General features: G+C 32.4%; 1 protein-coding gene across 6 annotated transcripts in view; it reads right to left on the bottom strand.

The window, feature by feature from the left end:
• LOC145290325 (uncharacterized) overlaps window positions 1-15,738 on the bottom strand; it is a 266,500-nt gene that overhangs the window by 71,985 nt on the left and 178,777 nt on the right. For 5 of the 6 annotated variants that reach the window (XM_080136480.1, XM_080136478.1, XM_080136479.1 and 2 more), the window contains one exon: window positions 11,204-11,270. The exons of the other annotated variant lie outside the window; for it this stretch is intronic. The gene's annotated coding sequence lies outside the window, so the exon portion shown is untranslated. The remainder of the gene's footprint in view (window positions 1-11,203; window positions 11,271-15,738) is intronic. 6 annotated transcript variants of the gene reach the window in all.

The raw sequence follows: 15,738 nt of genomic DNA, 5'->3' as shown, positions 1-15,738 counted from the left end.
AGCTTGAAAGAGGAAGAATCATAGCACGACCATGACAGATGAGACAGGATTTTTATTAGACCAATCATAAACTGTTATAAGCGTTTCATGATTTATTAGTTATCGTTTTATGAAATTATGTATGCCGTTTTTTTTTTTTTTTTCATTATTTTTACTTTTCTGCAAAGGAAAAACATATAAATGGAACTCGACGTTATTGGGAACGCTAAATAAAAAAATACACCCAAATGCAATATATACACAAATGTAACTGTAGTATATTGTAGCGTAATTAAAACAGAAAGAAGAAAGACCTTACCAAAGCTTTATTCAATCGAATTGTACATAACTTAATTAACCGAGGGAAGAGGCCAAAATATATACAAGTATAAAAAGGGCGATCACGTAATCTTGTGAGCAATCATGTGAGCAAGAATTATAATACTTTTTTTTTAATGAATCTATAACAGTAACTAAAATAAGTAGCATAACAGACCATACAGTGGTGGTTTCTACCATACGAGATAGGTATAAAGTCTAGGACAGAATCTTGTATTCACACCTGTGGAATTTGGATCAACGTGGGGAAAAGCATGCTTTCGCGTATCGTTCTCTGGGTCTCTCTCCTCAAGGGGAAGTAATTAATCAGTATCTTAGCAACCACTGTTCTTCTCCAATTATTTCCCCTACATACATATAAAAAGAAATCAGTTGGATTTTAGCCATTAGATAGAAAAATGTGGGGGTAATAATTTTACCTACACTCGTATCTACTTATTTTGTATTCCGTCATATCGTATTATTCTTTTAATCTTAAAAAAATATCGTTTACTAGATCTTCAAATATACACATTTTAATTACATATCGAAGATATAACATCAAAAATACCTTGAATTGTATTGTCTTTTGTCATTAATATGTTCATGTCGCGCGCACACGCACACACGACGGTTACTCAACATCTGACGCTGAGTAAATAAAAATTCAAGTTTATACTGACAATAACCTGATTTGCAGATCTCATAACATGAAAACAGTACATGCATTTAAATAACAAACACATTTAAATAGATTTCAACACAAACGGTAGGAATGTACATTACATCTTCGTCATAATTTCAATAGTTTAACTTTTCTATTAATTACGCCTTTTTTCCAATGCTAAATAATACGTAACATCATCGCTGAGTTTGCTTTTACAATCGGTAAAAATTGAGCCTAACATTCCTTCATTAATGTTTCATTATTTTTCTTTTCATTAAGCATAATCATTAACTAAAAATCACAGAATAATTTAATTACGTCAGCATTACAAAATACTTTGATGCAAGCGGCCTACAATACATACATTGATAATACTGTGTACCCTCATACATACTTTCGTATTCTGATTTACGAGTTGTATTTGTCTTTATTTTAAATCATGCTATTTTTCATTTTTTTTATTACGTAACTAGTAAAGGGGCTCCCGGCTTTGCCAGTCGTTTAATTATATTTCAATTCATCCAGATTTTGTATTTATTATTAAAGAGCCAATTCTATATTGAATTTATATATATATATATATATATATATATATATATATATATATATATATATATATATATATATATTGTTTTTACATGGGGGGTCACCACTTACCAACGCCCAGGGGCCACTCGAGGATAAGGGTTAATGGGTATACATTTGTCATTGTGATTTTAGCGTAGTAAACATTAGTGGGAATTTTGTAACTTGGATTACTTAGGAGAACGGTTCAATAAGAACTTGTTCACGTTGGACTTGAAGACAATCAGATTGTAGTCAGCTGGAAAGCAGGCAAACGGAATAGAGTTCCAAAGGCGAGCAGTTCTAAGAAAGAAGCCATGTTCATGGAATCTACGTTTAAGTTTGGTGATGGACGCAACAATAAAGAGTATGAGAAATTGTTGATAGTGGTTCTGGCTAGATGGGTGTTTTTCGTGTAAGTCTGGCCAGGTGGGACCATAGATTGATGTTCAGATGAGCATCTGCCATGTAAATAACGATAAAGCAAAGACAGGCTCGCAACGTCTCTTCTGTGAGAAAGAGGTTGCAGGGAAGAGAAAAGGGCATCCCCCACTAAGCTACGAAGTCTATTTTGAACTCTGTCAAGACAGGATGAGCTGCTTCTAGCAGCTCCTGCCCAGATGTGGCAACAGTACTCCATCGTTGGCCGAACCTGGCTTTTATATAGGTAGAGAATTGCATCAGGAGTGAGATATCTACTGAAGTGGTAGAAGGATCCCACAATTTTTCCATCGACTTTGGCCATTGATTTGATATACATGTTCTATTTCAGATCGGGAGTAAAGGTCTAGCCCAGAAGCTTGTCAAAACATGAAGCCTCACCAAGACGAGAGCCATTCATTTCGATTGATGGCAGCTGGGCAGCAGAGCGTTGATGATGTAAGGATAGAAGTTTGGTTTTAGATGCATTAAAAGTAACCAGCCACTTTTTCCCCATTGTACCACGTGCTCATTATCAGAGGAGAAAGAATCAGAGAGAACTTGGTCGTTTATGAGAGGTAAGTCTGATATAAATGTACGGACGTTATCCCAGTCAGCCATAGTTATACATAGTTATACATAGTTATACATAGTGCTAATTTCAAAATTTTACAAAAAGAAATTGCTTGGATGCAGTTAGCTAGAATCGAAACTAAAACAACCACGTTCGCTACCGTTTGATCTAACCTGCTAGATGGATAAGAAAGATTTAAAATTATACTAATTCTAGCTATGATTGAATCTGTGCATGCATAAAACTAATAAAAAATGTCGGTAATTTGAGATGAACATTTTGCATTTCAACTTACCAACATATGTCTTTAGGCGTTATTCATCCAAAAAAAGTTTTTACTCATTATAAACCATCCTTGGTGTATGATTATTATTTCTTGTTAAGTTCAGTGTTATGTGACCTGTAGTTTAAGAGTTTATCGGTTAAATGCACACACACACACACACACACACACACACACACACACACACACACATGTACATTTACTGTTTTTTATTACGTAACATTATTTATTAAAACCCACGGAACAATTTGTATTTGTTTTCTTGAGATAATTTTAGATTAATTCATCTTTTCTTTTAATTAAGAGTCACCACTTATCAAGGCGCTAAGGCCACTTGAGGATAAGGGTTAATTAATGTAAGGTTGTGGTGTAGTAATCACTAAAGGTGTAAATTAGGTAGAATTTGATTATTTATGGGGACGGCTCAACAAGAACTTGTTTACATTGGACTTGAAGACTACCATGTTGTATTCAATTAGGAAGTAGGCCAGCAGAACAGTGTTCCAAAGGCGGGCAGTTCTGGGAAAGAAGCTTTGTTCATGGAATCTGCATTTAGATTTAGGCACAGATAGAGAATGGGAAAAAGTGGTTGTAGCTAGTCGAGTGTTTTTGCGAAAGTTTGGTAAAGGGGACCATAGATCGGAGATCAGTCGAGCACTTGCCATAAAACTAATGATACAGTAGAGACAGGTTCGCAACGTCTCTTTCGTGAAACAGAGGTTGCAGGGAAGAGAAAAAAAGCATCATCAACTAGGTTTCAAAGGCAGTTTTGAAATCTATCAAGACAATAGGGCGCGTCGAGCAGTTCCTGCTCAGATGTAGCAACAGTACTCCATTTTAGAGCGTACCCGGCTCTTATACAGATAGAGGATTGTATCGGCAGCGAGATACCTACTGGAGTGGTAGAGTAATCCAACCATTTTTCCAGCGATCTTGGCAACAGATTTGATGTATGTGCTTCATTTCAGACCAGGAGTTAAGGTCAGTCTCAAAAGCTTGTCAAGATATGGAGCTTCCTCAAGATGAGAGCCATTCATTTTAATTGGGGTGTGATGGAGGGTAAGAGCGATTATGATAAAAGTGGAGAAGCTTGGTTTTCGATTCATTAAAATTAACCAGCCACCTTTTTCCCCATTGCAACACACTCTCAAGATCAGAAAAGAGAGAATCAGAAAGATCTTGGCCATTGCCGGCTTTTGAAGTGTTGCCATAGACTGTGGTGTCGTCTGCATAAATGTCTATGATTGATCTAAGAGTATCATTTGGGAGATCATTGATGAAAATCAGGGAGAGATTAAGGCCTAGGATGAAACCTTGAGAGACGCCAGCGTTTATACTATGAGTTTCTGATTTCTGTCCATCAACAATTATCAGAGAGAAAAGATTTAATAATTGAGAGGACATTTCCAGCTATTTCATAGCTGGCGATCTCGTGAAGTAGACCTTTATGTCATACTCTATCAAAAGCCTTTGATATGTCAAGAACTATTGATCTAGAAACAAAGCCTCTGTTGAGAGATTCACTAATCCTGTATGATATAACAGTACATCAGCTGTAGATCTCGCGGAACGGAAATCATATTGTATGTCACTGAACAGGTTATTTTTGCTGAGGTAGTTGACAACTTCTGTTTATCACACATTCCAGCAACTTACTCATGATGCACAGGAGACTGATTGGTCGGTACTGAGAGCGAGATCTGCGGAATTTTTAAATACATAAATATCGAAGAAGTTTGTTTCTGTTTTATATAGAAATGTGGCTACACAAGAGTGTTTATTGTATTGAATCAAACGTAAGTTTTCTATAAGAATTAAATGATGCACATAAAGTATTGCCATCATAGTTCCAGTCAATGTCATATTCATCACTGTTTAAGACTCTTATAGGTTTGTGCGAACATATATAAGTAAACACGAACGCATATTTTCTGTTTTGTTTATATTGTACTATCTTCATTTGTAGCTGAAATCTGGATTTCTATTTTTCTTTGTTTAATCGGTATAACAATTGTCCCAAACGTTGCCTTTGGTAAAATCACAAGTTTTGTGGCTCAGTGCTCTCCCATTGATCTGGACCTGTAAAAGCTTTTTGTCAAAATTGGAAATAAACAGAGAGAGAGCGAGAGAGCGAGAGAGCGAGAGAGAGAGAGAGAGAGAGAGAGAGAGATGTGGGAATGGAGGTAAGGAATGATCGATACGTAATTTTATTTTTGAAAGGCTTATAATGAAGACATTACACGCTTTCATGCGTTTTTCTATGATGTTGTTGGATAAAAAGTTCATTTCAAAAATGTCATGTATGTAGAGACACGGGGCGATACACATGTCCACCGGTACAAATCAATTTCTTTCTCTCTCTCTCTCTCTCTCTCTCTGTCTCTCTCACATATACACACACACACACACACACACCTAGTGTTGCCTGGTAGTTTTGTATTTTTTATTTAGTTTCCTTTTATTTTCTTTTTCCAGAAAACTATAAAACGAACCAAATTGTTGAAAATATTTCGCTATAATAATGTTGTAGTATCTATTTAGAAAATTACTAGAAGATATACTCGGCATTACCCGGCCGTAAAATACGCATAAATATTCTATTTTAATTAATGCAGAATTTTTATATATTATAAACAAACATACTGTAGGTATTTTAATACAACGTTAAATTCTCAAAAAACAAAAAGAAAAAAACCCGGAAAAAACTTAAACACTTGCATACAAATATTGTTTTTTTTTTAAACAGTTCAATTTTTGTAAGTAAAAGAAAATACTCGAGCTGAGATCGAAACCAAAACATGAAGACAGTGAATCAATTACGATAACTATTACACCGGCTCAACATGACTTTCAAAGTGTGTTTTCAAACCAACTCATACTTAACATAAGGAAGCTGCCATATTTCCCGACTGCGCATGCACAGTCATGATACAGTTGAGAAAAGGTAAAAATTCGTTGGCCTTCCATGTACCAATTTTTCAATTTGGACCCCTTAGCAGCCCTTTTTCCGGATGAAAACGAATAAAAAAATTTCCACATGTCTGAAATACGAGGGGCGTGCAATAAGTAATGCCCCTGACCCACTTCCCATAGCAGTAGAGCAACGAAACTTGGCACAGTTATTAGTCTTTCTTTACATAGGAACCACTCAGAGTGATGCATTTCTCCCATCGTTTGATGCAGCTCTGAACACCCCAGGTTGGTCCTCCAACCACGACGTGACTTCAGAAATCAAGGCTGCATCATCTTGGAAACGCTTTCCTTTCAAAAACAACTTCATGGCTGGGAAGAGCTTAAAGTCAGAGGGTGCAAGGTCAAGAGAGTAGGGAGGATAGAGCAGGATTTCATAACCACACGCCTGTGCTTCTGATCTGGCGGCATGCGAGTTGTGGAGCGGAGCGTTGTCCTGCAGGAGGAGGGTACCTTTGCTGATCTGATTTTGATAGCTTCCCTTAATTTCCTCAAAAGTAAAGCATAATAGGCTCCTGTAATTGTGGTACCCTTTGGCAGGAAATCTGTCATTAATACTCCGTCCTGGTCCCAGAAGACAGTGAGCATGACCTTACCAGTGGAGGGTTGCACCCTTGCCTTCTTTGGAGGTGGTGAGTCCAAGTGTTTCCACTGCATTGACTGGGCTTTGGTCTCTGGATCATAGTGATGGACCCAGGTTTCATCCTGTGTAATCAGTCTTTTGAAAAACTTTGACTCATCTTCTTGGCACATTTCCAAATTCATCCTCGAGCACTCGACGTGTTCTCGCTTCTGGAATGGTGTGAGCAACCTGGGAATCCATCTGGCAGACACCTTATGCATATGCAAATGGTCATGAATGATAGTTTCCACAGGCCCTGTACTAATCTTGACATCTTGGGCTATTTGGCGAATAGTAATGCACCGATCTTCCAAAATGGCAGCCTCAACTCAATGGCAGAAGGGGGCCGACCAGGTGGGGGGAGCTGTTTTCACTGACTTCCGGCCATGTTTGAATTCACGATACCAGCGTTTTACAAGGTCATATGATGGGGCATTATCACCATAAGTTTTTTTCATTTCATAAAAAGTCTCCTGTGGTGTGCGTCCTTTCAAATACAAAAACCGGATCACTGCTCGACATTCAACAGGCTCCATTTCACACCTGACTCAGTTCAAACACCTGTAAAACAGAAACCACAATTAATTCAGAGCTGTAATTCGTCACATAACCCATAGAGATATAAATCATTGTACAAGCAAAATGTCAGCTTGATCAGACAACTGGAAGTGGGTCAGTGGAATGACTGCACGCCCCTCGTATCTTATATACCAAATTTTAATTCTTTAGATCAAAAATTCGTTGAGTATATAGGTTGAGAAATTTCCTCACGCACACATTTTCACTCTTATAGATATATAGATTAGATGCAAATAGCTTCCTATAAGTTTAATAATAATCTCTGACTCAGTTTATAAATTTTTTTTCTTAATTGGTTTGAACAAATGATTATTTAACTACAATAATAATATGGAATCGGATTTGTTTATAATTTCCTATTTATTAAATCAAGTGAACGAAGTAAAACTTAATATTTAAAAAAATTCTAAATCTATTCATCAAGTGAGGTGAACGAATTGCATGTTAAAAGCAATAGCTAAACATCTGTATATTAATAAAAATGTGAAACATTAATATAAAGTTGTTTAGATTGTGTTTCATGAGTGTAATTATAATCTTGAACCGAAATGCACTTTACTACCGGTGAGATAGGAATTATTTGTTATAAAAGTAACGTCAGGTGATTTGGATAACAGTATCAGGACTTCTGACTGTGAGAGTAAAAGCTCCTATATTTTCTTCGATTTTTAACTAATATAGTTTTTATATTTTTATTGAACGAAAAAAATAGAAAACAAATGAAAATAAAATATTCTGTACAATAGTATGAATGTAAATGCACTATGCATATACAAAAGATGTTATCACGATCAAAATCTCAACCATCGATAACGATGGCAAATAACATTCTACCTGAGAACTTATCGTTTAAACTCATCGGCTTCACATTCACAGGTAACACAAACTGGAACAAATACATTGAGGGCATTTCTAAACTGCTGCAAAGAATGTGGGCTCCTCTACCGTGCTAGAAAATTACTCACAACAGAGAGTATCTTATATATTTACTACGTCACGATTCTCCGATGCATGGAATATTGTTGCCACATCTGGACTGGTCCATCTACGACTAGTCTGTCACTCTTAGGCAGGGTCCAAAAAAGAGTCTTCCGTCTAAAAGGTTTCGCATTGTCAGCTAAACTCCAACCGTTGTCCCATCACTGCAAGGTTGCATCCCTATGTCTATTTTACAAGTATTTTAATGGAATGTGCTCTGATGAACTCATAGCACTTGTACCCCCTCGACGTACAAACTCCCGACTAACCCGACAAGCATCAAAGTCCCATCCTTTCACTGTTAAGTCTTCTACTCTAATAGTTTCTTCCCTTGGGCTGGTAGACTTTCTAATTCATTTCCCCCTTTCCTGCTTCCCTGACTATAATGATCCACAGAAGTTTAAATGTAATGTGAACTAGTATCTTGCTGGTCAACTCCCCAGACTCCCCGTTAGATACAATCCCAAATAGTAGACTTGCTATATGCCTTGTATGGGATGAAAATCAACGGTCTCACTATTTTCGTGTTATCCTTATTCACCAAATACTTTTGTGTAATAACTTGTCAATAACTCTGTTAATAAAGTCGCAGATACACTGCCATGAATTGTCTCAGTTGAAAGGAATTCCTCCTCCCTCTAAAGAAAGAAGAGATATTATACGTTGATCCTAATCAGGTGGATATAATCAAAGTGTAAAAGATGTTTTGTTCCGTTGTTACAATGAAAAAAAAAGAAAGTTCAATTCACGATGCTCTAAACCGGGGTTTCTCAAATCGTAGTTCGCGAACCCCCAGGGTTCACAAGAAAATTTTTAAGGGTACATAGATGGCTGACAAGAAACATTTTAAATAGTGGTAGTTTCTGAATTTACAGCGTTGATTACCGATAGTTGAATCTGGTGTGTGTGTGTGTGTGTGTGCACGCACGCGCGCGCCATATCGTGTCGATTTACTTTTAAAACAGCAACTTTAAGTGAGGGTGGGCAGATGGTTATGTGGACTGGACAATCATCTAGCCGACACACACTGATACACATCGGAGTTGTTGCCCCTGTCTCCAGCACATTTTGTTTGCCTGAGGTATATCCGTGTTTTCAATTTTCGTATTGATTATTCTAATATCATATTATCTAATACTGCTCCTCAAATTGAAGAACTTGCTTGTAAGAAACAAACACATTCCTCACACTGAAGTTCATTATTGACTGATACTTAAGAAAATATTGTTTCACTCGTGCATGTGTAGCATCATTGTAAAATATTTGCAATATTTGATGTTTCTTCTGAATAAATTCATTAAAATTTGAATAATTTTATAATATCCTTTGCAGAATTATTTTACTTTAATAAGTTAGTCAATAAATTGCCATTCTGTTGTCAGACTATTGGGGGTTCGGGAAGATGGTCTTATATCTCAGAGGGTACTTAACGAGAAAAAGTTTGAGAACCTCTGCTCTAAACGATTAAAATCATACAAAGTTTATCAAAAATGGTCCTGTAGTTAGTGCCACACAGAAACATTAGTATTTCTACAAGCACACATGTGTGAATATACAGATTTTGGATATGCTTGTTTTCGATGTTTGGGTACGTCTTTATTACAACATACACTGGTCACTTTCAAATCATCCATAAAAATATAAGAAAAAAAACAATTCTAAACGATGGTTGACAAATTCAAAGACATCAACAAAATACTCATATAAAACACACAAACAAAAAAATAAATCTTCAATTAAAATCAATGAAAAAAATCAATCAATTGTTATAAAACAATCTACAATAATAACAATTATAAATTTGTGCAAATAAATATAATTAGCTGTTGTACAAGAACAATCCAAGTTATCTTCCTTGGATTTCATAAGTCAAATACAAATAGGCAAAAATTTATAGATGCTAGAAATCATTGTAAGAGAGAAATAGCCAAAGTCAGAAATAACCAGGGAACGCATAGAACCGCAGAAATAACCAGGGAACTGCTGAAATAACCAGGGAACGCATAGAACCGCAGAAGATAGGAACTCGTGATTTATGGAAAATTTATAATAGTGTAGTAAATAAATGGCAATTAGTAATTTCCCCTCTATCCAACAACCAGAAGGTCGCATGCACGACAACTGAGAAGGCGGAAGTGTTTCCACAGAAACAATTTCACTTAGAGACGTTAGCAACCGTCACCCGGTCACTCCCGTAAGGACCCGATATCCTCCTGGAAAGAATTCTTAATAGAAAGATATTGGGAAACGAATGCCAGCAAAATCATCATGAATGATCCCCTTCCTCCTCCTCAACAAGAACAAAATCCACAGCTTCAAGAATTTCTTGATCTTGTGTGACCTTCATTGACTGATTGCTGATAAGTATATTGCAAAAAAGATCTTTGGAGAGATTTTCCATGGACGGATTTACATTGGTGCTGTGGTATTATTCTTTTACTAGTGGGACCTAGGAAATTCCACAGCAGACTCTTTCATATGTAATATATTGATGTTGGCATTCTGTGGATGTTCAGCATAAATGGAGACGCCTTGATATTATTGTAACTCTTTTGTTACAACAAGTTATCTAAGATAGCAGGGACGCCCGGCGAAGCCCGGTCGTAAAATTTTAATTTATGCAGATTTCGTATATATTATTATAGATTCAAGTTTTTATTCTTATATATTATAAAATTGTGATTTTAAAAATAAAAAATATATCCAAATGACTTGGGTGTATCAGCTTGAACAGAAATCGAAACTTATAAAGAGAACTTGAGTTTTTCAGCTATAATCGAAACCGGAACAAAAACTTATAAAGAATTCTTGGTAAAATTATTTATAAAAAAAAAAACAAACTTGAGTGCTATTAGCTATAATCGAAACCGAAAACAAAACGTATGAAGAATTCTTGGTAAATTAGTGGTATTATAAAAAAGTAAAGTCATAACAATTAAACAACAGTCACCCGGAAAAAAAAAGATGTAAGTGTGACACAAAAAAAAAAACAAAAACAAAAAAAAAAAACACGCTATCGTATTAATATATAGATAAGTTTTAACAAATTACTTTGTGATCAATGGAAGTTTCTCTTATAAATGTTGAAAGCTTAGTATTTTCTCAAAGAAAAACGAAAATGATTCATAACGACAAAACCAATTGATTTATACATAAAATATTCATAGGTTATTGTGATTTTATCATTTTGATTAGAATAAAATAAATAGGAGCAAAAAAAAAAAAAAAAAAATAAATAAAACTACTTACATGAGATTAAGATGTTGAATTGATCTTTTCCATTTTATTGCTTTTTTTCTTCTTGATAAAAGGGAGTCTAGATTCAAGGAAAATGGGAAAGGAACATCTTAATTAGAATGATACAAACGAAAAGAATAGCATTGAAAAACGAAAAGAAAAAAATGGATGGAAAGAAAAAATGAATTAGTAAAAAGATGAACAGAAGAAATGAACGAATAAAAAAGAATGAAGAAATAAATGAATAAGAAAGAATGAAGTAATGAACGAATAAAAAATGAAGAAATGAACGAATAAACAAAAACGAAATAATGAAAATTCGTTCATTCGTTCAGTACTTCATGAAGAACGAAGTAATGAATTAATAAAAAAGAATGAAGAAATAAATGAATAAAAAAGAATGAAGCAATAAACGAATAAAAAAGAATGAAGCAATAAACGAATAAAAAAGAATGAAATAATGAACGAATAAAAAAGAATAAAGAAATGAACGAATAAAAAGAATAAAGAAATGAATGAATAAAAAGAATGAAGAAATGATTGAATAAAAAAGCATGAAGCAATGAACGAATAAAAAAGAATGAAGAAATGAATGATTAACAAAGAATGAAGAAATGAACGAATTCAAAAATGAAGTAATGAACGAATAAAACAGAATGAAGAAATGAACGAATACAAGCATGAAGAAATGAACGAATAAAAAAGAATGAATAAATGAATGAATAAAAAGATTGAAGTAATGAACGAATAAAAAAGAATGAAGAAATGAACGAATAAAAAGAATGAAGAACTGAACGAATAAAAAAGAATGAAGAAAAGAACGAATAAAAAGAATGAAAAAATGAATGATTAAAAAAGAATAAAGAAATGAATGAATAAAAAGAATAAAGAAATGAACGAATAAAAAAGAATCAAGAAATGAATACACAAAAAAGAATGAAGAAATGAACGAAAAAAATGAAGAAATGAAACAATAAAAAAGATTGAAGAAATGAAAGAATAAAATAGAATGAAGAAATGAACGCATAAAAAGAATGCAGATTTGAATGAATAAAACAATAAAGGAATGAACGAATAAAAAAGAATGAAGAAATCAACATTCGTTCATTACTTCATCAAGAATAAAGTAATGAACGAATAAAAAAAAATGAAGGAATGAGCCAATATAAAGAATGAAGAAATGAACGAATAAAACAGAGTGAAGAAATGAATGAAGAAAAAAGAATGAAGAAATGAACATTTGTCCATTCGTTCATTACTTCATGAAAAATGAAGTAATGAACGAATAAAAAAGAATAAAGTAATGAACGAATAAAAAAGAATAAAAAAAATGAACGAATAAAAAGATTGAAGTAATGAATGAATAAAAAAGAATAAAAAAATGAACGAATAAAAAAGAATGAAGTAAGGAACGAATAAAAAATGAAGTAATGAAGGAATAAAAAAGAATGACGAAATGAACGAATAAAAAAGAATGAAGTAATGAATGAATATAAAAGAATAAAGTAATGAACATTCATTCATTCGTTCATTACTTCATGAAGAATGAAGTAATGAACGAATGAAATAGAATGAAAAAAATGAACGAATAAAAAAGAATGATGTAATGAACGAATTAAAAAGAATGAAATAAACGAATAAAAAAGAATGAAGAAATGAACGCATAAAAAAGAATGAAGTAATTAGCGATTAAAAAGAATTAAGTAATGAACGAATAAAAAAGAATGAAGTAATGAACTAATAAAAAAGTATGAAGTAATGAACGAATAAAAAGAATGGAGAAATGGATGAAGAAAAAGGATGCAGTAATGAATGAATCAAAAAAGATTGAAGAAATGAACGAATAAATAAGAATGAAAAAATGAACATTCGTTCATTCGTTCATGACTTCATGAAGATGAAGTAATGAATGAATAAAAAAGAATGAAGTAATAAATAAATAAAAAAGAATGACGTAATGAGGGAATAAAGAAGAATGAAGAAATTAACGAATAAAAAAGAATGGAGAAATGAACGAATAAAACAGAATGAAGAAATGAACGAATAAAAACAATGATGTAATGAACGAATTAAAAAGAATGAAGTAATAAATGAATAAAAAAGAATAAAGAAATGAACGAACAAAACAGAATGATGTAATGAACGAATAAAAAATGAAGTAATGACCGAATAAAGAAGAATGGCGTAATGAACGAATAAAAACAATGAAGTAATAGACGAATAAAAAGGATGGAGAAATGAACGAATAAAAATGAATGACGAAATTAACGAATAAATCAAAACGAAGAAATGAATTAATAAAAAAGAATGGGGAAATGAACCTACACTTTTTACAAAATTTATATTAAAAATATCTATTTCATTATAAAAAACTTTATTTATGAGAAAGATTATTTTAATCCTTTACGATTAGTATATCCAAACCTAGTACGTTTCAAGTAAATGATTAATCTATATGTATATATATAATGGCGTAAATATCACGAAATACAATTACAACTACTTTTCCGATCTTTTTGGATTCATGTAATTTCAATTCTAGCTGATGCCACCCAAGTCGTGTTTTTTTATAAAACTTGAAATCACTACTATATATTAGGTAAAATATAATAATGAATACAAACTCTGAATAACTGAAAATACCATATTCAAGCATATTTTATGATTGGACAATGCTAGGCAGCATGCTAATATATATATATATATATATATATATATATATATATATATATATATATATATATATATATATAAGTTTAACCTATACTATATTTATTAATTTCAATAAATAAATAAATAAATAATTAAAATATTAATAACTTTCAATAAGATCCTCTTATATATTATAAAAAGAATAAACGCTAATTTGATCATTTTATTAGACAAATAAGATTATCTCCCTTTATTTTTAAAAATCTTTGCTTGATTTTAAATTAGGCGTTACTAACATATTCTAACCGTTAAAAATATTCCATTAACGTTCACTTTGAAAATTCAACATTTCGTGCATTTATAAGCTACAATCAACATCCAAATGAATGCTTTGAAGATAATTACGGTTTTCAAAAGGCGAACAGTTAAAAGGCAAATACATACATACATATATATATATACATACATATATATATATACATATATATATATACATATATATACATATATACGTATATATACATATATATACATATACATACATATGCATACATATATATACATACATATACATACATATATATATATACATATATATATATATATATAAAATTGTTAAATTTTATTAAAAACATATTTTTATAACCTTATATTCAAACCAAATTCAGATTTATAATTTTATTCTATTTTTTATTATCGACCCCTATTACTTTGCTTATCAACATAAATATGTAACTATTTCCCTTTGTATTTTAATATTTTCCAGATACATCTGCCTTACTTAAAAAATGCTAGGTTTATTTATGGTGTCTTTTATATACAAAAAACCCCACCTAATATTTTGCTGATGAGTAGACTTTGTTTTAAAAAAAAACTATATGTCAAAATTATTGTCCATGACTTAATGTCTATCGCAATAAAAACATCGTTTCCGAAACGGTCGTACAAACTATTGACTTTGTTGTGTTCCTTCTTATGAAACAGATTTTTAATTTTTAATTTTAATTTATCAATCACATTACTAAATATATATATATATATATATATATATATATATATATATATATATATATATATATATATATATATATATAAAGCATTGATAAGTCTCATTACTGACGGTGCCTGTCTTGGTGATCTGGTGGATAGAGCTACTGTTTATTGCTTCAATGATGATTGCTTGTTCAATCATGGATGCTAACCACAATGAAGAACTCCGATACAGTGAAACATTGTCTGTGGATTACTAGATAAGCTCTCCATTGGCAAATTGAGCACTCTTGGTAGTGATATCGTCTGCTACTACTTTAGTATAATGCAAAGCTGTTTGTAAAATACATAGAGATAAATAGAGTGCTGTGTGAGTGGCGGTTAATGTTTGTATAAAGCAATGTTAGATATTATTATCGATGCCACCTGTCCTGGTGACATGCTAGACAGAGTTACTGACTATCGACTTCATGGTTGTTTGGTTCAATACCGAGTTTGAGATGGATGATTGTCTAACTACACTGAAGAGCTGTGATCCAGCAAAACTGAGTATGATGACTGTGTATATATATATATATATATATATATATATATATATATATATATATATATATATATATATATATATAGAACAATCAGCTTATTTTGGGACATCCTGTATATATATATATATATATATATATATATATATATATATATATATATATATATATATATATATATATATATACAGGGTGTCCCAAAAGAAGCTGATTGTTAAAAAAATTCATAACTTTCTTAATTTTTTATATTTTTCTTTTATTTTTTCAGATCATCTAGAGTAACCCTTCCAAGGTCATCATCAGTTGTTACACTACCGAGGAGCGGATATTTATCGTAGAGTCGTATTTTCGGTTGAATGAGTC

This window comes from Euprymna scolopes, chromosome 2, assembly GCF_053919585.1.
Source record: "Euprymna scolopes isolate OS-2025 chromosome 2, ASM5391958v1, whole genome shotgun sequence".
Classification (NCBI taxonomy): domain Eukaryota; kingdom Metazoa; phylum Mollusca; class Cephalopoda; order Sepiida; family Sepiolidae; genus Euprymna; species Euprymna scolopes.
Note: the sequence above shows the minus strand (reverse complement) of the source record. Positions and strands in the feature narration are given on the sequence as shown.